The 26,984-nt window shown below is 34.1% G+C and overlaps 1 protein-coding gene across 1 annotated transcript in view; it reads right to left on the bottom strand.

Moving 5' to 3' along the window:
- Positions 1-24,559, bottom strand: part of LOC124354472 — a 59,164-nt gene extending 34,605 nt beyond the window's left edge. Inside the window, exon 1 of the mRNA XM_046804947.1 lies at positions 24,448-24,559. The gene's annotated coding sequence lies outside the window, so the exon portion shown is untranslated. The remainder of the gene's footprint in view (positions 1-24,447) is intronic.
- Positions 24,560-26,984: the final 2,425 nt, after the last annotated feature.

The following is a 26,984-nucleotide window of genomic DNA, read 5'->3' as shown; positions in this document are numbered from 1 at the left end:
GCAATGCTAGAACGTATACTTCTGTCAGAAATAATACAAGTTAAAAAAAATTCAAATAGCATGTTAATGAGGTTATCTTGTAGTCTTCAAAATAAAGGGCTTTTTTCGATCTCTTCATATTACAAAGTTGATACATTTGATTTGGAAGGTTTAATATGAGGCCAAATAGAATGTCAGGTAACCTATATATTTGGTAACCGTGACATAACAAAACAATGCATCTATTCAGCTGAAAAGTATGAAACACGTTACCGTAGATGAAAGTGAAAGAAATGAGGCAGAAAATAGGAGAAGGAGATGATGGGAAAGCGTTTGGTTTAATTTGTGCGAAGAAGACATGTTTAGTAGTAGTCGCCGAGTAAATAGGATGGCGAGTACGGCGACATCCTGCAATTATTTCTCTGGTTGTGACTCTTTCTTCGAGGTTAATAAGAGTAAAACACCTCGCTCAGCTGTTGGTCGACCGCAAACGTCCTTGGAAAGGTCGTCACTCGCTCTTCTAGTTTCTCGGTAGGGTTAAATTGTATAGAAGTTTTTATTTTAGTGGCTGCTCCCGGAGTTGTAGCACTGTACTAAGAATTGCGTTGGAAGCGTTGAGGAGCCTTTATCATTCTTCAGTGCTTTCTATGTATATGGAGCAAAGAACAAGCGGAAGAATCATTCAAGGAATTTGATTGAGGTGAATGAAATGAAAACGGAATATATAAGAAAAAAAGTATTTAAATGTATGTGTAATTATTCACGCATTTAATTATTTCCATTTTTTTCAACCCTCTCAGGACTATGTTAATCCTACTATTTCACTGTAATACAAGTTAAAATTGCCATGTTAATCAAGCAATAGGGTGGAGTTCACCATCATATTCTGGAGTAAGTTTCAGTACAGCAAAATTATGAAATCGTAAAAAAATACTATCATTAAAAAAAATTCATTACAGTTTTTACACCAATCTTTTGACTATCCCATAGGTTTTATTGCAGCATTTAAACTTTCACTTTGGCTCGAAACACTGGAAATTCCGGAAGTCAACCTGAGTTTTCCCCGAGACTCCGGAAATGGTTAAACTTAATTGTTGGAGGCTCGTAGTTAAAAACCAGGTCACCAGAACTGGCCCACATGCGAGAACTGGTCCTCATCTGCAGTAATTGTTTATAGTCACAGATGACACAGATTTAGTGCCACGTTAGAAATTATGTCAAAATTAGGCTCTTTCTCCAGATTGAGTCAGTTTCTCCAGCTGTGAGAGTACAATTGCCGTGATACTATTACGATGTCCTCGCTAAGTTCACTTCTAAGTCAATTGCTCACATCAGTTTGTATAGAGAAATTTGAAGGAGTATTTTTTATTAGTTCCAGTTTACGATATTATATACGTTGTATAGAAAATATAATTGAGTTCATCACACATTAAACAACATTAGTCCTAAACTTAACCTATTAAAACTTTTAACCTGATTATATTGTAGAAGCACTTTGCCACTGTTCTTTGAAGCTTAATCTGGGAACAGTGGTATTGTTTTGTAATCCTGATAATTATGATGGATTTTAAAAATACCTTTGAGTTAGAAAAATCTGGAATTATTCATCCTGTGTTATCTATGGGTGATGAAGGAATATAACTTATCATAGACGATGGGATTCCAGCTGCAACAAGACCGGATTATCGATTGTTGGAAGAGTCCGTAACTAGTCTAATAAAAAAAATCAACAATCATATTCAGAATTTAAGAGAAACAAATTAAACATTGTTATTCTATTCATTGCTTTATTACAAATATTGAAAGCATAATATACCTACTTTTAGTATCAATCTGAATGATGCCATAGGGTATTATAAAAAAGAACACGGGAGGATATTTCGAAAAGAATAATACTAGGAAAGAGGTTTATTCAGGTAAATGAATGTTTCCTTTGTCTTATTACGAACAAGTCCTAGCATTTATTACCACCAGCCATTTAACGTTAATTTTTAACCTAATCTATGGCGACTTCTGAGATTTATAAATAAGATCATCATGTTTATGGTCCACCACCCAACTCACCCAAAATTAGTGTTTGTGGTTCTGCCGGTAGAACTTGACAGTTTATAGCATATTATGACTAGAAACTGGTTCGAAATGAATACTTTTATTTGTTTCCTTCTAGCTATAATCATATCATAGGTGATGACAAAATTACATAGGATCGTTTTATTTTTATAGGCAATCGAACATTATAGGCTAGAAGTAGGGCTGTTTGAACCGATTTGGCTATAAACAGGCTCCTGTGGTTAAACAGCCAGGATGATTCTTCGCTGTCGCTTCCATTATCGGTGTCCAACATAATTATACCTCCTGGGTAATGCAGGCATAGTTAGAGAAGACGTCAAGTTTTATTACTCTGGAATCTGACATTTTCGTGTAAAGTCCTTTTTTAGGGAAGAGAAATTGTAATCCAGAAATGGCCACCCACTTGGATTCACCATTTATAGTTTAATATTTTTGTGGCTTTACAAAATAAATTCTGGTAATGACATTTTAATATATAACGGTTCAATTTAACGTATGCTGTTTGTTAAATTTTAAAATCTATTAAATAACCAATTTTGTTCCAACGCATCCCTACAATAATTAAAGTCCATTCAATGGAAGAAAACGACTCTCAAAGCATGTTACATTGTTTTTGTTCAAATTATATAATTCACAACTGATGATTTGAAAGGCTGAAATTATCAAATGGAAACAAAATATACAAATTTGTGTGATTTCGCAGTTGGTAACCAAAGCACAAGCTGATCGGTTGAAAAATTAAAGATCTAAAGGTAAATCTATTTAATGTTCTAAAATGTTATAACACTCCTTAAATTCCGATTAAATAGTGAATGTTTAAACACACAAAATGTTAAAGAAATCTGTACGGCTGTACTGGATTAAAATAGGGCAAATGTTGGACAATGGCGAGGAAAACTAATCTCAACTTTTGTCTTGAAGCTTACGGGGCTTAATTGAAGTCAAATGGTCCAGAGTGAGTCTTCAGCACCGCGCTTCAAATTAGGACACTACCGAATGCGTTATCATAGGTTCACCCTTTCCTTGCATGTTAGCGCGTGCCAATGTGCCTAACATCCTCATACAGGAATGCTAGTGATAGGAACGATGGTAAGATAAGCTACAAATGATTTTTATTGATCGATTTCTCCTTAAATAAAAAATAAAAAAAATAAAACAGGCTTTGCAGAATTAATATTTGTAAGTTATCAGATTCAAAACGATGATTATCAACAAGTTTGTGCTTTTAATTAAACGAGCCTCGTTAGTTCGATTATCGTTCATCCCTTGTAATGCTCATCCGAGAATAATGAGATATAAAATAGTCTTGAGCACCGAAGACGGTACACTGTGTGCATCTTAATGAACTTGTTCCAAGTCGATTGTCGATTAACATTAAAGTCTATGCGGTGGCGCGTGGTTGAGTATATAAAAACAAAGTAGTCGATTTGTAACACAGAATCGTTTTAAATCTTTATCATCGTAATCGATCCATTTCGAGCTGATTTATCATCAATTTTATGTTATTCACAGTTTCAATCCCATAAATTAAAAAATATATTATTTTTTCACGGTGATGAAAATTACTGTTAATTAATCATGCTCAATACAAAATAAATCGACAGATCTAAAAAAACAAATACGGACTTAAACATGTTTTACGTTAACAAATTCTGTAACTTATCACACTTTTGGTGTTATAGGGGAGGGAAAGTACATTTCTTTATACCATTAATACTTAATATATACTAACATAAATGTTTATTTCAGAGTATACGTTTTAACATATATTTTAATATGCATTAAAGTAAAATTTATCTTCAAGATTCGGATAAAGTGGAAGTAATTACACAAATGATCACTAGAGTTTGTCTAACCTAATGATTTTAGACATATATCTGAACAATATGAAATGTAAACGTAGGTCTCCGTTGCGAATAAAAACATCCCTGCTCATTAAAGTCCCACAGTTTCCACACATAAAAACCCATGGTATAGAGAATTTAACTGCGCCAACATAAAGCCAACTAACCACTTTTTGGAAATTAAGTTAAATTTGAAAATAGCCTACAATTATCTACGTTTTATGATGCACAATAGCTTAAAAATATTGCCAGAATAATTAATTATATACAATTTAAATAAAAGCATATAAGAACAATTTTAATAACAGTGTGATCCGAAAAACGTAGATGATAGTCTAGTCATATTTTACAGTATTTAACTAGAGTCCGTGTGTTAATTTTAAGTTTTATCAAACAATAAAAAATACAATTTTGGGTATAAACTCAGATCTTCAATATGTGCCTGCATTATTTTCAATAACCATTATATTTCATCAATATTTTTATAGTAAATTTACATGTGCATACACAATTTTAGCCATGTAGGCTTCCTGGATTAATTAGATTAGATAGTGAGATGTTAAACATAGCAATCTATGCAATAAATGAAAATTTTGTTGAAGTTAAATTTAATTTTTCACAGTTAATGACTAAAAATGACAATAATTTAGTTGGATACGTTAATTAATTAAATATTCTTAACCTTATCAAATACAATACCAAATTTGATCAAAACTTTAGAATTACAATGAAATAGCTAAATGTTAAGTTTTCTTAAGGTTAGTTCTTTCACACCTTTTTGAATTTGGTGTTAGTCTACTTTTGACTCTGGAAACTATGACCGATGAAGATGTTGTTTGACTCACCAACATGTGTTGTAGGCATTTTTGAACACACATACCTGAATGGTAAATAACTTAGTGAATTGCTTACTTAAACGGAATTGGGACACTGGGGAAGGTGCTCAACAACTTAATCCATAGATGATTCTTTCCTTAGAAAAACATGGTTGTGGTTTGCTTTCAGGTCTCTTTGCGCGACGGTGTGGTCGACATCTGTATCTACTACGGTACAGTGATCGATATCTATTACCGATGTTCAGGGCAAATATATCAATTAGTCCATACTTATTATTGATGAGTTCGTCAAATATTAATACCACGTATACCATGTTGCTATATAGTTATTTAATTACATTCTGCATTTTATTATCTCTATGTTTATACTGAAAACACATGTATTGTTTTACACAGCTTGGCTTCCTGTCGCGATAATGTGTATTCAATTAGTTTTAAAAGGCAAGGGAAGTCGATTATAGTGCAAATTGCATTGTAATGTACTTCAAACAAATACAAATGGTAAAATGCAGATGCTACGAAATTATTAGATTTGACAATAAATAGTTCGAAATTATTTGGACGTCATGTAGACTGACACTTTAATACTTTGATATCCAGAGTGTATACTATTATATCGATACACGTACGTATTCGGTGTTATTGATGTCGGTTTCGACGCGAATAAGGGTTTTTATCGTATTTTCAAATATATAATTTCAGTTACAGTACTAAGATACGATTTTTTAAACGAGATCGGTACGATTCTTCAATATTATGGAGTACTCGATGGCTATGTTTCTACCGACTCCAACATCGATTGTGTGATATTCGAACACTCGAACACTAGAGCAGACATCCCGCCGTGCGGCGGCGTAGTTGCTGTGCCCGAGGGCTAATATTACGGACGACTTGAGACCAGTTATTATCCCCGTGTTCCATAGGGATTAGCGTAGCGCGTAGCACTGCACTTCCGAATACCATTAGCATAAGCGGTAGAAAGTAATTGTTGGGCTTTCCTTTTTTGGTGCTTCCCTCCCCTCCCCTGTCATTGACTGAACGAGAAAAAGTGTCTCACTTTAATGAACCTGGATAATTAAAGGATACTGTTTACTCTCGGAGTAATGCTGTGTAATCTGGACGAATTAGAGCAGTGCCCTCCCTGAGATTTACATTAATTACAGGACGCGTATTTAATTCTACCCATATTAGGGAACCGATGGACGGTTTATCGTGCATTAAGATACATTGCAACATTGTGGAGACGCTTTTGTGCTGTTTGCCACCAGAGGGGGGATTTTGATATACAGGTTGTCCCGTAACTCTCTGGACATAATATCACATTATTGCTTAGTTGAAAACAAAGCGATTCCACCATATGAACATCTGACTCCGGTGCTTAGTTTCTCACCTGTATGTCCGCATGTGTTTTTTTAACGAAAGCATTAATACGTTAAAAACTAATTTATTGAATCCTACCGTATTTGGGTCAAATTTTTATGGTAAAAAGGCCAGTTACTACAAAAAATATTAATCTTTAATATCTTCAAAATGGCGCGCATTACAAATCTGTTTAATTTGAGTATCTTAAAACCAGCAATTCCACCGTACCAGCAATCGTTACAAGATTACCATTCTTTTATGGATATCATTAAAGATCTAATGATACAAAAATTATTTACATCGAAAAATAAATAACTGATTTAGAGCAGATTTACTGTGGTAAGACACTGCCCACATTCAGATTCTCGGCAAATAGCCAACAATACGGAAATTTGAATATATGGCAGCTCCAGAATATTTTGGGCCTCCATGTTCATATGATGAAATGTGTATGTCTTGACTTGAGCTAAAATGGTGTATACCTTAGTCCAGAGAGTTGCGAGACACTCTGTGTAAAGATTTATAATCATGAGCAATTCTATTACATTATTGAATAGAACTAAGTGAATATATAGTAAGTGTGTCATTCATGATTCTTGGCATAGTCAGAATAATGTATATAAATGAATACATGCTATGTAAAGGTTTAATGGTGGAATAATAGTTATGAATCATTCTCCTCGATGATCAAGTCGTCCAGCTCCATATACTATTGACGTTAAAAGTGTATCTAACTTTATATATGTCGAATCCTCTACTTTATTACTATTATGTTATTACTATTTCATTGGTTAATCCTTTGTTCTGTTTGTTCCAACTGGATGATTTCAGGAAGTTCGGATTACTGGATACCCTGAATTTTTATTTTTGACGTATATATGTATTGTTGGTCAAAATATTGCGTTATCGATGCTGATGTGTCTCATCTAAAACAACATGAAACTGTTTATTTCTGATATTTCTTGTATTGTTTCATTATTTTTTAAACTGGAAAATCAACTACCAATTATTAATTCAATAGATCTACCAATCTCCGTGAGAATCTTGTTTAAGTACAAGAAGAATAGAATTGGTATAGCAAGATAAGTGCACAAGAGACATTATTTGAACTAATGTAATCTCTTACCCTGTCGAAAACTCCTAATTCTTTGGACAATCAACAACCAACCAACGTTTGTGTAGTTAATAAACTTAGACTAAAGAAACTGTTTTAGAAAATTACATTTTATATGGCTCTGATTCCATATGAACTCCCAGAAATGAATAAAGAGATCCAGTAATTGAATTCTTGAACAATTATATTTTCTAAACCAATAAGATATAACTAGCCGTATTTGTTACTATCAGTTAACTAGTTTTCAATTGATTGGGTCCGTTGTTTATTTGAATCTATAACATCCTAAATATAATTTTAGTTTATTCTATTCAGTTTAAACCAAGACAGAAGCAAAATTACACAGCAGCCAATCTTGGGCTATGCTCTTGTCTTGTATTTGCATAGGTTATTTACCCCGAGGGTCTCCTCCCTCTGAATTTACAATCGGTGCTTATGCAACGGACAAGTCTCATATTGGCAATCGAATTTATAATGCGGCGATATCGCGGAGACGGAGCTGTTTATGAAGCGTGCAAGGCGATAATCGCGAGATATGCCTGCCCCGGGGAGATATGGGGAACTTGTAAATGACAATGGAAAACAACGAAGAGAAGTGTTGTTAAATGTATCTTTGTTCTTTAATCGATTTACGGATCTTTGATACAAAGGTGTTAATATTGATTAAACGTTAACGTGCAATACAGGCCAAACATTTAATTTAACAGTTTGGTACTTTTTATACGATATAAAATCTGTCCAGACTACTAAAGGATAAAACACACTTACATTCAAGGAACGGAAATAAATATTTTAACATTACCTTTTAATTTATTCTCACTAGTAGTGATTGGTATGCAGCAGAAGCCATGTAGCAATACTGGGATCAAAACAATGTGAGTGCAGTGTGAAATCTGAAGGGATAAGGTTTATTCTTATCCATTCCCTAACGATTCACTAGAAATTTAATATTCTTTTCTTGTTCCAATTGAAATTTGTATTGATTGGTTACAGCATATTATAAATTATTAGTATTTCTAAGGGACGAAATTAAATAAAAAATATTTAATCATCCAGTATAATTAGTCATGAGACAATACCTACATTGTAACAAGGTACGAGTATTTGTTAGTTATTCTGGTTGAGTCAACCAACATTGTACACTTAAATAATGCTAAGATATGTGTCTGATGGTTAAGTTCACAGTTAGATGAAATATGAAGATAAAACGGCTTAAGAACTTTGCAAGTAAATGTATCGATTGAGAATAAGCCATTGCGGCCTTTCTAGAGTTCGTGATCACGCGACTTGTATCTCTGACAGCATACATGGGGGGTTCAGTCTCTGTGCCACGCCCCTAGACACGCTCTCGCACGCACAGATCTACGCACTGCTCCAGATAGTGACTTGATTACGCTGCTCGACGCATAAATCTACTTCCCACGCACCGTGCAGGCCGGCTTAATAGCAGGGTGGTCCACAAAATCACTTTAGTCGGGAATGCCACAAGGCTCCATACTAGGCCCGTTATTATTTATTAGCCATTGAACACTATCACCTGTCATGTCGCTTTGATTTGTGTTTTCTATGTATTTTATTTCCCTTTCTTTTCAGATATGGACATCAAATTAGAATTAGAATTGCTCACCTCCTATGAAATGATTTTATTCTTTTTACTGACATATGGTTATGTCAGGAATAAGTCAGTACATTGTCCAGTCTCTGATGAATATTAAGGACTCATTTAACGTGTTATAAAAAGAAGAATAAATTCAAGTATGTGGATGACGTTTTTTAAGAGGGATGAAAAGTTAGATAAACTAAAATAACCAGTGATAGCTTGACCAACCAGGGTTGAAGACGTGCCAAGACCTATCGCGCAAGGTGGTGGCAGAGGGCTAGAAGGGAGATTAGATAAAGATTGCCTATTGAAAAGAACAGTGACCTTATTGTTGTCAGAAGTAAATATTTGAGTTTAAGTTGTTATCCAGTGAGTATGGTCTGGGCGTGACAAAAAATAGGCGCGAGGTATAAGGATAGTCTATACCCAGTCAGTTCCAAGATGGCTACAATAAAAGTAAATAGATTGGATGAATTTTCAAGCATTTACACAAGTTTAGACCCATTTATAGTACCTATATGTCTAAATAACAAAGAATGTTGTAGATTACAATGGTTTACAATGTTTTAAGAAAAATATACATTATTGTACTATCATTAGGATAATATATTGTCTAGTTTGTATTCAGAATCAAAAATATGTCATGAAGGAAAATGGGAAAAGAGAACAATGAATAATTACTCGTATTTGTTACGATAGATAAGAATTTGCGATTGCAAATATGGAAATTCCTAGCATTTCTATTTTTTAGTTTAGTATTGCTTCAAGAAGAAAATATGTGGTAAAGATGTTAATATTTTTTATGGTTAAACAATATTTTTAAAAGTTTATTTCAAGTATAAGAAATGGTAACAGTATGGTGTAGTTGATGGTATCTGATAGTCTTCTTGTTCTGCCTTTCTAGTATTACATTTCTAATTAGTATGTTAATGATCTAGCTGTAGTGCCACCAGACGATGGGTGCGGCCTCCAGATAGCATCAGCCATCCAGCCAGGCTGGAAGCTGGATTTTAGTTGTGAGGAGATCACACCTGCAATATTGCCAACTGTCCCACTTTACTTTAACAGTTTCCTCGGGAATCTGGATAGTGAAATTACTTACTTTCTGAAGACAATGAAGACAAAACTAAGATGAAGTCTCCGGAGACTTCTTGCGACGTAACAAATTCTAAATAGATTCTTCCATCGATTTTGCACAAAAGGTTTTAAACATCTTCATACACCTTTTTAGAAATAAGACCATTTTGAAGTTATTTCCAACACTGTAAATTACGCACTGAAGGGTTTACAAGAATTTCAAAACATATTTGTGCAATTGAATAATATTAATGTGGTTTTAATTTGAGGAAACAAACTATTTCACTTCGGCGATATTTACCGTAAAAACTAAATTTAATCAGATCAAACGAAACAATTATATTCTACGGAACGGACTTGGTAATTGGTTGTAAAAACTTATATTGGGCATACTAAATTGGCTAATTAGCTAATGTGATTGAAATAAATAATGGTTAAAACATGGTTGATGGCCAGTGCACCCTGGACTTACATTGTGAACATTAATTTACTCATAAAGTTTACCAATTCACCTAAACTAAATTATGGCTAATACACATGGGAAATATTAAATATAGCTGAAAGGTTGCAATTTAAGGCAGCAATAAATATTAGTATATACTGGGCGAAAAATTAATTTGCGCATTCACGAAGATACAAATTTTTGGATTTATGTATAAGCTTTTATAACTGCAAAATAGTTAGAGCTGACAAGGCATACTTATACTCAGAGAAGAATTTTTTGCCAGTTATCAATAAAAGCTTAAATATTCTCTACTCTAGCAGAGTTATTGGCCTAGGCTTTGAATTTGAATTATACAGTTATCAATCATATATTGATTAGTTATTAGAATTCAATACCTACTTGAAATCTTTAGATTTTGGCAATAAACTTCATTCAATAGACGATTTGGCTAAATAATGAATGGTAAATTTTTATTTGTGCTCTTTGGCAGTAAATCTACTGAATGTCGGTCAATTCATAGAAAAACTCCAGAAACTTTGTAATTCCAAATGGAACGTCAACGGGTACCCTCACTTACACAGTATTGGTGTGGAATTAAAGGGTATTTGAGGAACACATGGGCCAAACGGTTTATTATTAAGTAGAGACTGTCCGCAGGACGACATTCTGTGCTGTCACAACAACTATCACTGTCTATCTAAAACAGTAATGTTTGTATAATGCCGTTTACGTTGTCTGCATGATCGATTAATGGATTTAACATATTAAGGTTGTTTTGATACCAATCAGAAAATGTTATTTTTGTTATTTTAATTTTTGGTTCCAGTAAAGTTTAAGTTATTTAACCCTTATGTAATACAAAAGTGCAGTTGAAAAATATAGTTAAAATCAAGCCATGGATAAATTATATTTATATAATATTAAAAATTTATCACATAAAAACTGATAGCATTCCACATGCATATTCTATCCATTTTGTGACCTATGAATTTCGAACCTTATACAGTGTTGGTGCACATTAAGCTAACATGGATAACATGCATATCATGTAGTGGTTTGATTTCCAGTACACTAGTAAATTAACCGAAGCGGTAAGAAATTTCCAAGCTTAAGTTCCTATCTAAGTGGATCTTTTAACGTCTTCTATTCATGATATATAAAGGTCCTGACGTCCCCCAGGGCACTCTTTCACTGTCCTCTCAGTGGATACGGCTCTGGAGGCACGCGTGTCCATGGACCGTGTCGATATTATCGCATGCCTCTTCCGTTCTTCGCGCCTTTACGTTGGCGACAACCACATCTCGGTACTGGTGTCCAAAGACCTCGAGTCTTGGTTCTCTATCACATAACTTTATCGATCTACTGAAAGGATTTCTTAATCTTTGCATCAAGATGGAAAATCTTTTGAGCTCATTTTTATCTTCTGAAATATTCTTCCAAGCAGTTAAGAACTATTCATCAACATTTTGGATGCACTAGATTATCTTCTTTACCCTTCTGATTTTTGAATATGTTCAATGCAACATATTTAAATATTATATTATATACTGTATATGTTTTATTCGTTATTATGCTTGTTATTTCCCTAGTTAGGCACTCAGTTTCCAGGAATGCACATTTTCATTTTTGTTTTGTCTCCAATTTTCCTAAACATCCAGTGGCTGACTCAACTGTCTTCGATGGTGTGTTCATGTTCTTCCATTCTCTCACGCTCCAATTTCCGTGTCACAAATATCATATAAACGTTTAAGACCTATCTTATTAAATCTGAAAAGATGACGCATATCTAATCAGCAACAGACGGGGCTATCAAGTAGATATTTTCCGCTGAAACATCCGACCTCAGCACCTCTTCTTGTTAAGTTCTTCAGATCCCAGACCGACCGTATGTCGTATAATGAACCTGGCATGTTTACGACCCATAAACACACCGGTACGTAATAAAACTACGATGGGACCTCAGGTCGTATAACAACGAGAGCTTCACTGGTGGAGAGGTTTGTTGAGGTATACAGCAGATCTGTTGTTCGATTGAAACACTAGGTTAGATGACAATAATATCGTTTTAAGACAAGAGAGAATGCTCTCTTTTGAGATAACTCCTCAGATATGGATAACATCTGGAGATTATCTGAAGACTGATCAGCAGCATTCCCTTCCACCTGGATAAATGAATTAGTAGATTACAAGTCGACATAAACCAAGCTATAATAAAAGCGTCTGGTTGTTTTGATCATTTATAGAGGAAAATAATATAAATGTATAAAGGAATAAGATATAATGCATTGATATGGTTTATTAGTTGAAACATCTGAATCTAAAACGTTAATCTATGGTATTGTCTCTGGTAGATTCAACCTATAATAAAGCAACCTACCTCTTCTTGGGCCAGTTCATATCCTCGTGTATAAGTGATACCATTATGAAGAAGCATTTTGGATTCATATAGCAACAGAATGATTGCTTCTAGAGAGTCGTGAAATTAAAAAGTGAGACGAAAAAAGCTTAAAAGTTACGTTAATATTAACAAAAGCGCAGTATTTTAGGTCAGAACCAATGAATCGATCAGTGAGGAACCCTGCGATGGAGGCTGTGTAAGACTTCAAACCTCGATTCTGTGTATGAGTTAGCGTACATTCAAATCCAGTCTCACTTTAACATTATTATCTGTCAGCTACTCTTGACCTTTCTGCTGTGCCATCCCTCTCCCCTAGTCTGTCTGATAACATCTCGACATGGTAGAGCTTCTTGGGAGAGGCCGAATAAGGCGAAATTGGAGACTAGACCGGTCTAACATTTAAGACATTGCAAACGTTATGTCTCAGTTATACATTTTCGAGTTCTAAACCTAATTAGGATTGACAATTGTTCAGTACATCGTTTTAAAACGCTGCTTAGTAAAGCCATTATCCAGAACGTTGTATTTTGGCTTATAAAACAATATACTCTACAATAAATTTACCTACAGAGTTGTTAAATTTAGTGCTATGATCATTGTAAATGTATAAAATCGTATTTTGTCCATCCATTTCAAAATAGTGCCTTGTACAACGTTTAAAACCGATAATATGGAATTATACAATAAAAATGGCCAAGCATACGAATATACGCTACACTAATACGCAGTACAAATGTATTGACTTTACACAACGTCGCAAGTTGTACTGAACGCAACAGCCGTTCTTTACATAAATATATAGAAAGTAATTGTTATTTAATAATCTCTTCCGTTCTTTATAGGATAGGACCCTAAATTCATCATTACTGACTGAAGATAAATTTAAGATTTCAAAAGCGCCTTGTGAATAAGTAAATTTTACTGTTTGAAAAGATCACTGAGGTGTTTGGTAAACACGCGAACCACGATCAGTTGCATGCACAAATGAAACGTCGGCTATAATTAATTACAGGTTTAGCTCAAATGTACCACTTTCTCTCCACTTCTAAGTTACTCTCTTCGTTTTGCATCAGTTGTGAGTACAATATCTGGTTGGTATTTGTAGCAATAAGGCATACTTCAGTTAGCAGTCAGGTACGTTTTTAATTCACATGGTACCATATAGTTTTATTGAGGTATTATTTGTCTAAGAAATCGTTTTATCAGGATTATGTTGTCCGGGGTATAGTTTCTACAAGTAATAATTGGTCAGAGATTTGTTCCTGGTATCGTCTTTTAGTTCGTTATATCGTCCGTCCAAGATATATCTAATCATGCATATACGCACCATTTACAAATACTAAACGTGCGGACACATATGTACAAACTACATATAATGGAATATATTATATTTCCAGTATGTTGTAGTTAATATAAGTTGTAAGTAAAATTAATAATGTCATTGATTGTAACACATGAATTACAGCACTCGAATTACATGATAAAATCGTTATTTTAAATATACAGATAAGTCGTGAACAATGATGACTAATAAACCTCCCCCTCCCCTCGACTTTGATCCAATTTCTTTTCTCGCAGTCCCCTGTACACGGGGAGCATATCGATGGCGACATTTAGATTCGTTTTTGGCGAGATTCTCTGTACGATATGTCGAGGTTTAAGAGGGTGGTGTGATGAAAAGTACAAATTTTCAAAATGTAACAAAGCCAATATGGGTCACTATAGCTTGTGTCCAAATGGGCTGTTCTCCATCAAAGCTGTCTTGTGCCGAGGTCACGCACCGTTCCCGCCAAAATGTGATTGGTTTCCCGCCAATGCTGAGAATATCGATTCTCTGCTGTCTGGAGGGAGGAAAGTCTGGTCAGGCGATCCGTATCTTGACCCCACCCCATCATAAAACCTCCCTCTCAGAAAGCTTGTTTCTTAGTTTTCATTGCAGTCTCGATTTTTATGTTCAGTTCTTAGTTGTAACACAGCTAAATATTTGTCATACTTAGATTAAAATAGTATCTTTAAGATTATACTATACAGAAAAAGTCAATAGACAATTAAAAAATTAATATTAATTGGAGCAAATATTTCTACAAAACATAGACTTCATTTTGGAAATAAATCAATAGTTTCAGTTCATTATTAGCAAGCAATTTCAAAAAGAAAATATCGATTTCATTTTCGTACTTACTTCCACGCCCAGAAAAGTGAACACTAATCATATTCTTTTACAATTTTTGAATGTTTTTCCCAAACCTCTTCATTTCTGAATTGTTGTGAATGTGTTTGTTAGTTAACTGGTGAAATATTATTTAAACATACATTTTATAGTTTCTGGATATTCATTGGGGTTGCCAGAATGGACACATAAGTTTTTGTTACGCTCAATGCAGATGCTAATCAGCCAGAGTGAATCCTCCTGAGAGCCAGTGAAGTGTGATTGGTCCAGATATTACGACACACTTCACTCAATTATTACGTTTAAACTTACACATTCAATTTTATCTCTATGGGTTCAATGGAGCCTATAACTTGGAATTATATTTATAGATAGAGATATCTACCATTAACCATCACTCAGCCCAGGAACACTTGAGACGACATTTAAATATAGCTGACTTCGACTCGACTGTGAGACTGTTTGGCAATTCTCTCTGATCTGAGATACAGTTTTAATTAATAGACTTTGAAGGTTAAAACAATTGTTTGACCTTCAATTCTAGTGAATGCTGTACTGTGCTGTAAATGCAAAATTGTAGGTCATTAGAAAGAATATACTATTATTGAATTTGCCAGCGAACGTTGGAAAGTAATCTCAATTGGATCCTGGAAATTGTGGAGACAGGAGGTGTTTGTTGTGAGAAACAATGCAAGGACGAATAATAAAATCACAGTTAGAAGGAGTTCGCCTGCAGGTTGTCGTGATCGAGTGTTGAACGGATGGAAAAACAGACAATTAAATGTCTCGCAATAATTTAACGAACAGTAAGTACAAACGAAAGGTCAATGTTGTAGTAAAAGTGATTTCATTTCAGTGTCTGACTTGACTTCCCACAGAACTCCTTCTTGATTAGAAATACAAAACAATGTTAGTAACTTTTATGATGGCTTTCGTAGAATGATTATTAACTTTCATAATAACTGTTTATTAAAGTTTGAATGCTTTTATTTACTACTGTCATCAAATATAAATATGTATAAAAGGGTTTTCTCGTAAATGGCCGCAATATATTTCCAAGTTACAAAATTGAGAAATTTCAATTACAGGTCAAGTTTTTTCATATTGGAAATATTACATTTTGTCGAATTACAGTAATGGCGTTTCTAAACAAAAGGAAAAATAAATTTATAATAGAAATTTGGATTCTATTTACCATTTCGTTATCCGTTGAATCCTTATGACGGTACGTCAATTACAAAAACTAACCTATTTTAGTAGAGATTATATTTAGCTGAAAACCTATTTAGGAAGTCTGTATAAATTATTGGAAAGAGAAAGTCAGTAATGTTCATAGTTTTCTGTTTTTTTTAACAGCGTATTTTCATGTATAATGCCATTTAATGGCCAAATTAATCTAAACGTGAAAGAAATAAGACTGTTTATACATTTTCCAATGTTTGACACAAATGCAGTAATACTACTTTTTGAATGTAATGTTTTATCCTTTTTATCAGAATAACTTGTTCGTTTTCTTCCACAATTTATAATTAAAATTAACCTGTAAAGGACAATCGACCAAATTAGGTTATATTCTTGTTTTATTATTGAATCGTAAGGTTTTTATACGATTCCTTTACTTGAAATGGACAATAAACAAACTATGTACTAAAATAAACTATATACATCCAGACTATCGCATTAACATGTTAAACTGTAAAACAATTTAAAATCTAATATTTGAAAAGGGGAAAAAATATAGTCTGGAATTGCAGCAGACTTCATTAACATAGATTTTCATTCATTTACGTGTATCAATATATTATGTATTATTACGTTTTTATTTGTTAATAGTGTATTGAGATTCTTTTGTTGAAATTAATTTGACTGTGATATAGAATAGTATAATTTACCGAGACATATATAAAAAAATACAAAAATGGCGAAAGAGCTGCTTATTATATGAACGTAATTCTTATATAAAACCTACACAGTGTAGTTTTAAACCTTTTTGTGTTTGCTCTCTGTAGCTTTACTGATCAGTAGGATTGGCTGACCATGAGAAAGTTATATACGATGGTGTTACTACGATAAACTTCAATTTATGGCCTTTTAAAACGGAATGATAGACGCTACACGTCAGTATTCATCACACTACATTTGCAAAGTCAATATGGTAAAGAAAATCATCCATACAACCCTGAAGCAGTCGGAACTTAATCATGATCAACTTAGACTGTCTAGAGATGTCAAATACCATCACGGGATCCGTGATTAGATGAATACCCAGAAAGTGTGATTTGGTAAGAGACAATTGGAGAGTTATACAATGAGAAGTTTTTCTTTCATCACTCATGAAGGAGTCTATGTTGCAAAAATAGGGGTGCCTATAGCTCTCGGGTCCTTCTCTACCTCTGCGATGCTCCGGGCAGGAAGACCCTCAAGTCATCGACCCACCGTAATGGCCTCCGTCCGACCCCGTATCATACCCCACATCCGCCGTAATAAGCCGATTAGGCGAGAGCGGAGGCGTTATGGTGCCGGTGTCAGCGCGACCTCAGATTATTCCTGAAAGGTTCGAAATCCGGCAACAAGGAGAAATTCCCCTTATCTTTACTAGGCTGTAAATGTTCTTTGGGCCACGAGGTGACGTTATCTTCCAGCCCGTGGTTTGAATTCCTCCTCGGCCGTTTTGCTACTGTCGTAAAAGAGTTGTTCTAAATTCCAGTCTAAAAGACGATGTACTTCGTGCATGATTCGCGTCCGTGCAGGTTTGTTAATGGGACTTTCTGAGCAAGAGTGTCATAATGATAATCTTATCCTGAAAGTTACAACAGGAATGTTAACATATGTTAAATCGGAGTCTAGTTTTCAATTTTGACATCCATCCCCAGTACATATTTTAAGGCAAAGCTGAGTGTAATTAGCGAATGCGTTACAGGTTTGTTACACACATTGATGTATTATATTCTTTAAAAGTAGACGTTAAGAAATCGATACAGTGGAGTATCGAAGGACTGGACTAAATGTTACGAATTGCAACCAAGTCAAAGCTTCAATTTGGATTTTGAAAGAGAAGTATTGTTGGGCTGCTTGATTCTAATTTCCAATGGAAGATTTCATCTACGCACCTGGGTATATATTTACAAGGTGGTAATACCTCATGTTTTCAAGGAGGTTAAAGAAAACGGTGGTGACGGAAGGAAACTCCATCCAGTATATTCTAGTGTCTTGTCATTCAAGTAGACTAGACCCCGAATTACTCGGATTATTGAATTGTGACAAAAGTCCCTGGGGAACCATTAGCAATAAAATCGTGAGTTATATACATGGTAACTGAACTAAATTAGATTACAAGTCTATTGCTTACAGGCAAAATTATTATATGTTCTGTTTTGGTGAATTTTCAACACAAATTTTGATCTCGTTGGTAAACTGAAACGAAATAAATTAAACAGATAAACTACATAGTGCTTGGAGGATCGCTCATGTTAAAACTATATTTTATGTGTTAAAGGAATGTTATCTTAAAATAAAATCTAACTTAATAAATTAAATTTTAATAAAATAAAACTTGCGAGAAATAACACAATTTTACATATTTTATATGTACATGAAATGCAATTTAGTTTAGTAATATTTCATACACACGCTAAAACGATTTCACGTGCTTGATTTCAAAATGGTCGAAATACAGCGATAAAAACTTACAACTCACTGGAAATAGCACATTTTCCTGCCAGTGACTAGGACAGTGACTACGGAATTGACAACACAATAACCTGAACGAAAACCAGTATACCACCTTGATGAAACTCCAGGGGTACAAATCTGGAGATAATAAATCGAAATAAACGGATAAGAAACATAGGTATTGTTTTGTTATGCGAGTGGCATACACAACTATTCTACTGCCAGCATCAGTAGAATTCATCAGCCCCAGGAAGCTAAACTGAACATGCCATGATGCACACTAATGTTGTCTGGACTTTTCGACTTCCGTTTTACCTCATTACGGCTGACAACATGTTGAAATGATAAGGTGTATTACACTTCAATTAACCAAAATTATAAATGTTTTTTCATAAAACATGACGAATTTCATTTGTACCACGAGGGTGAAACCAAACAATACCATTGAATAAAGTATTTTCAAAAATCAGCAATTCCACGTTTGATGCAAGCGTCTTTACCCATAAACCACTAAATGTTTTTCTCATCCGACTGCTTCAATTTCTGAACCCTACGAACATTATATGAACAGGATTATCACAACTTCATCCGAAACCAGGTTCAAATTACCAACCTCAGCCAGTTTAGCATCACTCAAAGCAACAAACGTCCAACCTTTTACTTGTCTGCAGCTGTTACGCATTCCCGGATTACAGTCGACTATATTCTCGTTATTTTAGCTGTAACACACTGTACTGATATTTCATAAGATAATCAAACATAAGTACATAAAAATTGATAGAAAATACCGACTGCGGAAAACTCACCGCTGTTGGAGAACCAACACATTCACCAAGCAAAGAAATGTACAACACTTCAACGCCCGTCTACAACTAGTATTCATGACTTCAAGGCTCGTACTAATAAATTCTGCAGTGTTATGATGGCTTGGTAAATGGAAATAATTAAATAAAACTACTTATGGTAGACATTAAATTTTATTATATGTCTTAATTTTCGATTGCAGTACAGTTAAACATAAAGACTTTGTTACAAATGAGAACGTGCAGGTGTGTAGCTGTGGTTATTGTAAAGCCCTAAGGGATGTTCCCCTAATTGATTCTGTACGCGCCCTTAATTGAGGGCTATCCGCCTAATGATTGTTGCCGTTGCTACTCCCGGCTTTGTTATCTTGAGCAAATAAATTGCACCCAATTTGTCAAGGGGAGCTCGCTCCACGCGACGACCTTTTTAATGTTTTGGTTTAAACAATACCGCAAACGAGATTTAATCGGGTATATTAAATTTCTGTGGAGGGAATTAAGTAGATTTCAAGAATCAGTAGTTGCGATTCTCTATTAAAACGCAATATGCTTAATTAATATGATAATTTATAAACTATATCAAACTAAGCTTAGAGCGATTAAACTTGAATACAATAAAGCGTTTCGTGAGCTTTCGTGACAGCATAACTCGAAAGACCAGAAGCAGTAACATAGATTGCTAGTGTTGAACCTTGCGACACACCACACCATACCGCCTCACGGGCCGCGGCCGTACACGACCGTACCGGCACGACCAGACTTATAAACGACCAGATGACAGCCCCAGTGTTATTGTGTTGAGGTGGAAGTATTGTAGCCGACCACGACAATAGAAAACAATGGTACCAACCTGTTCCTGCCCAGTACTGCCAACGGTGCCTCTACAACTCTTCTTCGAAAGACATGCCAGAAGTAGTATAAAACAGAGTTTGGTTCATACCAATGAATAATGAATATTCAGTCATTCCCTTTAATAATAAAATAAATTTGTTTATAATAAAATATAACTGTTATTGCTAGTTACAATCCTTTGCTTTAATGAAACACAATAGTTTAAAATTACGACAACATAAACAATTTAAAACACAAGAAACAGAATTTTAACTGTGCGAGTTCAGGTCTAAGCAGACCTCTCTGAATCAACAACGGTTGGTTTTAAACGATCAATCTATTGTGTGGGTAATGGTGTACTTGCATACAGTACTATTTACAAAATTTTAAGAGAAGGTCTATGCTCTTGATCTTAATTCATTAATTCATATATAATTTTGAAGTCTTTTTAGAATAATTTCTACCGATTTGAATTAAAAAATCGTTAAGCACATTGATACTGTACGTTTTCTATGTACGTTCTTACGTGCAATGGAACAGGGTTTAGTTAAACTTTATTAAAAGAAATTAAAAGAGAAATTCCTAAATAAAACGTTAAGATTTTAGAAGAATCAAAGAAGAAGATCAAAGAATTCACTTCGTAGTCTTTGAGCTTATTTCAAGAAAGGTCCTTACTACTTGATAATTTTGAAGGAACTTACCACTGATCGACGAAGAATTGAAATTTCCATGCATTATTGATTTTTAAACATCCTAATGAGGATTTTCTCAATAATTGAGCCATCAATAGAAGAAAACAGCAGTGCTGGTCGGAATGTAAGGCGCGCAAGGGTCTCCACTCGATCACTAAGGACGTGCGTGCGTGTCATCTGAAGCGTGCTAAGTGTCTGAAAGCCCGCTTATCTTGGCCTCCCGCCGGAACTGCGGCCTCCCCCACGACTTGAGAGGATCCCTTACTTGATAACAGACATTGGAGAAGGAACAACACAATTCATTGTTAATTGAAAAATCATGAGGACAAACCCTCGTGATTTCAGCAAAAGAGGGAGAAAAATACAGTTTATACTCCTTTCTTTTTTTACTGAAAAGGTTTTAAGATTGAAAATAAAAGCGGGATGTGATATTTGGGATCTCTTTCAAGTTATGAGATTTAATTGCTGCAAGACAAAGGATTTACAAAATGGCCAATAGGACGTGATATGGGTTATGCAATGCTTATATAAGAGAAATAAACCACTCAAGAAGTATCCGAAGAGCGAAATTGGTATTGATTAGATCCAACTCGAAAAATATCGAGTATTCAATTATTTGACACCACAAGAAATCGTTAAAGAAAAGTTATTTAACAACATTTTACCAAAAATTCATTAAAATGTCATTAGTATTTTAGAAAAAGAATTCATACAATTTCCTACTGTTTTTTTATTTCTGTATTTGTTAGTATTTTTTGTTTAAATCTTCTTTTCAGATCGATGGACAAACGGAAATTTTAGACTATACAGCTAAAATCAATTTTGCAAGCACTGCATAGAGATTTCTTTTGCGATTGTTTAAGTGCCAGTGGGTTTCTATTACTTTTTGGTTTTATGAGTTATGAGAGTAAATATATTCAATGAGACTTAATAACCGATGTGGACTTTTTTGTGTTAATCAAATTTCATAAAGAATAAAGTTTGCAAATCCTATGAACGTTCGAGATCTCATTCTTGTAGTAACCCTAACTGGATAGGGGATACTTGTCAATCCAGGAAGATTTAAGGAGGTGCAAGTAGATTCGTTGTTGGCTAAGTGCAAGTGAAGTTTACACATTTATAATGAACCACAAATTTATAATTAACTAGAACTGCCAGCAGTTATATAGTTGAAATATAGCGTTTGCAACCCTATAAAGGATTCTAAAGTCCCTATAAAGTCGGATCTAATTCATATAAAAACTATTTAAATACTATATGCTCTAGGAGTATTACGGAAAATTAAACCCAAGCATAGCTCAAGTTCTAACAAAACTTTGAATGTGTTGATGTCCAAAATATTTTGAAAAAACATGAACAAATCCTAGAATAAAACCTTAAAAAGGAGAGTATTACCATTATATGTGTCTTCTCTGAATTAAGTTCACTTCTTCTGTGTAAATTCTATCTACAATCTTATAATACAATGCAGAAGGAGGGAAGGCATTGGCTTCTAGTGAAGTTTACGAATTAATTCTTGGCCATATTCTTTTACGTCTTGAGAAACTCTATGTTGTATCGCGATTGGTTACAGTTTTCACTTGCCTATAAAGCTTCGTGATTGTCTCCCCCAGGGTTCGGTCGTTGTACCTATTCGTTTTTACGTTTAAAGAGCCTCTGCTGATATTCTTGAAATATTTTTTAAAGTATGTATCTACGACGATAATTTTGCTATTGTGTCACAACACAGAAATGTTCACGTGAGGGAACCACCTTCACAGCTCATGTTGCTTTACTTCCTTCAGACATTTTTCATCGTGTGTTTTAAAACTGAAATCTCGTGAAACAAAAATAACCTACTTCTATCCCAATAACATGATGGACCAACGAGCCTAAACGAAAGCACTAGTTAAATTGTATACAGGACACACACTGTGCTCCCATAGTATTTTGGGATTAATCTCTCTAGAACATTCTTTCTCTTTTCAGACCAACCTGAAAAAACAGCAGATAAGAAACTAGAGTTAATATTTAACAACAATAGGATCAACTTGTAAATGCAAGTTTAGCGAACGCCCGCAGTCTATTCTGCTGTAGGATAATGCGCCAGATATGATAAAACAGTGTTCATGTTTAACTAAATAGGAGAATAAAAGTTTTTATGATCTAGTTCACTTCCTTTTTTTCTATTTTATAAGGTTTCCCAGTTTATGCAAGTCAGTTGAAATCCTGTGAACTACTTATTAGATAAACATCCCAGTTACAAGCTTAGTTCCATTTCGATCAACTCCAGCTGGGTGACAAATCGTTCGTTATTGTTGACAAAGGGTCAATAATACGAGTATCTCGATAGCTGAGAAGAAAAAAAGTTTTGTGGAAAGAGACTGTATTGAAGGGAAAGATGTTTGATTAGCCGCTTTAGTACGGAGGGCTTTCAGTGCAATCATTGAAAACTGAAATGGGGTCCTGCGATTGTGGAGTGGGCCAGTCAAGCGATGATTCACATTGTTAAAAATGTCCTTCCAACATTTTAGAAGTAACCAAAATGTACTTGTTTATTTAGAGTTTTATTTTTATTAATTACATTATTGGTTGGACTAAGCTTTATGACAGAAAATATAAACGTGGTTTACTAAGCTTAAGCTGATATTAAAATACAAATTCCTCTATTTTTGTAAGGCGGTTATAACAAATATTCTCGACAAGTTTTTTTTATTGTATAACATTTCTTAATGTAAGACTTTCTGAACCGATTGAGCTGAAATTTTGCATAAACAGTTTGGATGTTAGAATGTGCAAATGGTTTGCGTTTCACTCAGACTTTAAGACTACTCCGTACTGATATAAATATTTGGTTGACATGTGAATAGTAATGACTAACATATTAAGGTTTGCTGCAAATTCTTGCTCTGTCCTCCCAGCAATACTACCAAACCATATATCATGATATTTTGAAACAAGTACCAAACCATATATCATGATATTTTGAAACAAGTACTAAACCATATATCATGATATATTGAAACAAGTACCAAACCATATATCATGATATATTAAAAAAGTACCAAACCATATATCATGATATTTTGAAACAAGTACCAAACCATATATCATGATATTTTGAAACAAGTCGCCCAATATGTTAAAATGGCAAGAATATACTTGCATCTTGTATGTATACATAAGTATACGCACATTCAGAAAATTAACAAATTAAAACTCATTACTGATCTTGGATGTTAATCAAAATAACTACAGTTTTAATTTTACAATTGTAATAATAATTAATTAAAGGTAACAATTTACGTATCTAACTACACCACGTAAAACCAACACTTGAATGATAAAAATATTATACAGTACGTGTTGCAATTTTGACCATACTTGTAACACCAAAACATTCATTGACAGCCTCACTTTGTTCCAACACAGTGTTAATACAAACTTTTCAATTATTAAAAATACTAAAATATTTATTGACAGTAAAATGTATTAAAATAATATATTCCTAAGAATATTAGCGGCCATTAAAACCATTTAAAAATCAAAACAATGTATAAAATCTCTAGGCTTACCTTGTAGTGTAAAACCGACCAAGTATGAAAGTACGAAAGCACAGCACGTAACCGGCAAGAGACTCGCAAGCGCTCGCGACCGACACAAGACGCGGAATGGTGGACGCGGACAGGCCTCACACGCTTGTACTGCGCGAACGCTGCCCTGGTGGGGGTGCGACCGCTACATACTTAACGTCCGCCCTGCCCCGCTGCCATCCGCACTTTTACCGAAAACACATGGTTTACAATTCTTTTGTTTTAGTCAGTTTGGAAATTCCGGATTTTAGGAAACAATAGCTGTCGAGGTGAAATGGAAGAAATGGTCGTTCATAATTTGTAATATCGAGTTAGGTAGAGATTTATTCAATTTTAAATGTGTGCGAAGTTAACATGAATTTTTGACACCTGCTAAAGTTACAGAAAACAAACAAAAATCGGCTACCTTCGCAAATTTTCCATCGTTAAGAAACCTTTACATGTGTACTATCATTCCAGAAGTATACATTAATATCCCTGTTTCTTCTGAATCTTAATGTGATATTTAGGCAATATAAAGGTAAATTATTTTGATTTACTGACTCTAATATTCGTAAAGAAAGGACAAGAGATGTATGTTTGAATGAGTATTGTAAGTATGAATGTGTATAGTAGGGATTTTTTACAAATACTTAAACCTGACTTTTGCAATGCAATGTATTATTGCCAAAATGCAATAAAAGAATTATTATTATTATTATTATTCTGAATCTTAATGTGATATTTAGGCAATATAAAGGTAAACCTTTACATGTGTACTATCATTCCAGAAGTATACATTAATATCCCTGTTTCTTCTGAATCTTAATGTGATATTTAGGCAATATAAAGGTAAACCTTTACATGTGTACTATCATTCCAGAAGTGTACATTAATATCCCCGTTTCTTCTGAATCTTAATGTGATATTTAGGCAATATAAAGGTAAATTATTTTGATTTACTGACTCTAATATTCTTAAAGACTACAACAATAGATCTAGTTTCTTAACAGCCTTCACGTCGACCTCAATCGATTCTCCTACCGTCCTTAAGACGTGCTATCATACACTTTTCAGTTCATTCACTTTGTCCTGATCCAGGTCGCTTCCTTCAATCCGTTTTCATACTGTGTCCTCAAGTCGAGCAATAATCAGATCGCGTTGTGATCAGTTTACACTCGTACTTTCCTGAGTTTACCGTCCTCAAACCGGGCTATCATCAAGACGTGCTGTACTCAGCTCATGCGTATTCTGTCTTGGAACCGAGCTACACAACCTTCTGTAAACCACACCAAAGCTCATGATCTCAAGAAGATACGTGCACTATACCAAGACTGGCTGAAACTTGTTTCTTTTTCGTAGTACAGAACGTCACAGGAAGCTACGTTTCCCGTACTGAATCACCGTCGCTTATAATAAGTCTTTGAATTAATTAGAATAGGGATTTACGCTACGTCATGTTGTGAAACGTTGCTTAAGTATCAACTATACGATGTCGTAATCAGTTTCCTCTAAGAGATGCGATTTTAGTAGGTATAATGTTGATTGTACACAATGTGCTATGTAAAAGTTAATAATGCATAGATGATCTTATAACTCGAAAAATAATATAGGAGAGATGTGATTAAAATACTTAGTTATTCTTACAATAAATAATAAAATGTTCTAATATCTGATCTAGAAAATTATAAAGCTGTTGTTTTACTATGCAATTTTAACACGAATTCAAACTTGTTTTGACAACTTCGCTAAAAAGAATTACCAGAAAAATCATCTAACAATGCCAGCAATAAAGATAAAGGATGCATGTGAGTATATATGAATCACGGTGATTCTCCCCCCCCCCGTTTCATGGATAACAAAAAGATTATGCCTTAACAAAACCACGTTTTCGAAAATTTTTCTGATCAAAATACTTTTATTTAAATATCATATACAGTTTGAAATAACATGATTAAACATAATAAGTAAGAAGGTATGAGGTAGTCTGTTTTAGTTGGGCTTATAACATTATATATAACATATTGTTGGCAGAAAATGTTTAACATCTGCTGACTGGAGATGGCTCGCCACAGCTAAGTTATATATGAGGTTTAACATTTAAAGATTTTTATTTTTGTGAGGTATATAAATCGGAAATTTAAACGTTGTATTAGGGATGGTTAGCAACTTAAAGTTAGATAAACTTTTATTTTCATATATCAAGGAATTCAAGCAATTTGAACGTTTAGGCCTTTGTGTCTTGTGTTATATTTGCAGTGTTGTATTTGAAGCGTTTGTATATTTTTCACCAAAGTGTAACAATACACTTTAAAATTGATAATGGCCAGAACTTAACAGTTTTAAACTTTGAGATTAGAAAATGAAACTCTTACTTTTTGTTATTACGGTATTTTATCATAGTAAAAAGTAATTTTACTAAAATTACTTTAAATAAAACTTTTATTAGATTAAAAAATGCCTCATGTGCAGTATGATAACTTTATTCCAATTTTTTACATAAACAACTTTCCTCATAATACAATGTAAGCTGATATGGA

This window comes from Homalodisca vitripennis, chromosome 2 (genome assembly GCF_021130785.1).
Source record: "Homalodisca vitripennis isolate AUS2020 chromosome 2, UT_GWSS_2.1, whole genome shotgun sequence".
Lineage (NCBI taxonomy): Eukaryota > Metazoa > Arthropoda > Insecta > Hemiptera > Cicadellidae > Homalodisca > Homalodisca vitripennis.
The sequence above is the reverse complement of the archived record's forward strand: the minus strand, read 5'-3'. Positions and strand labels throughout refer to the sequence as shown.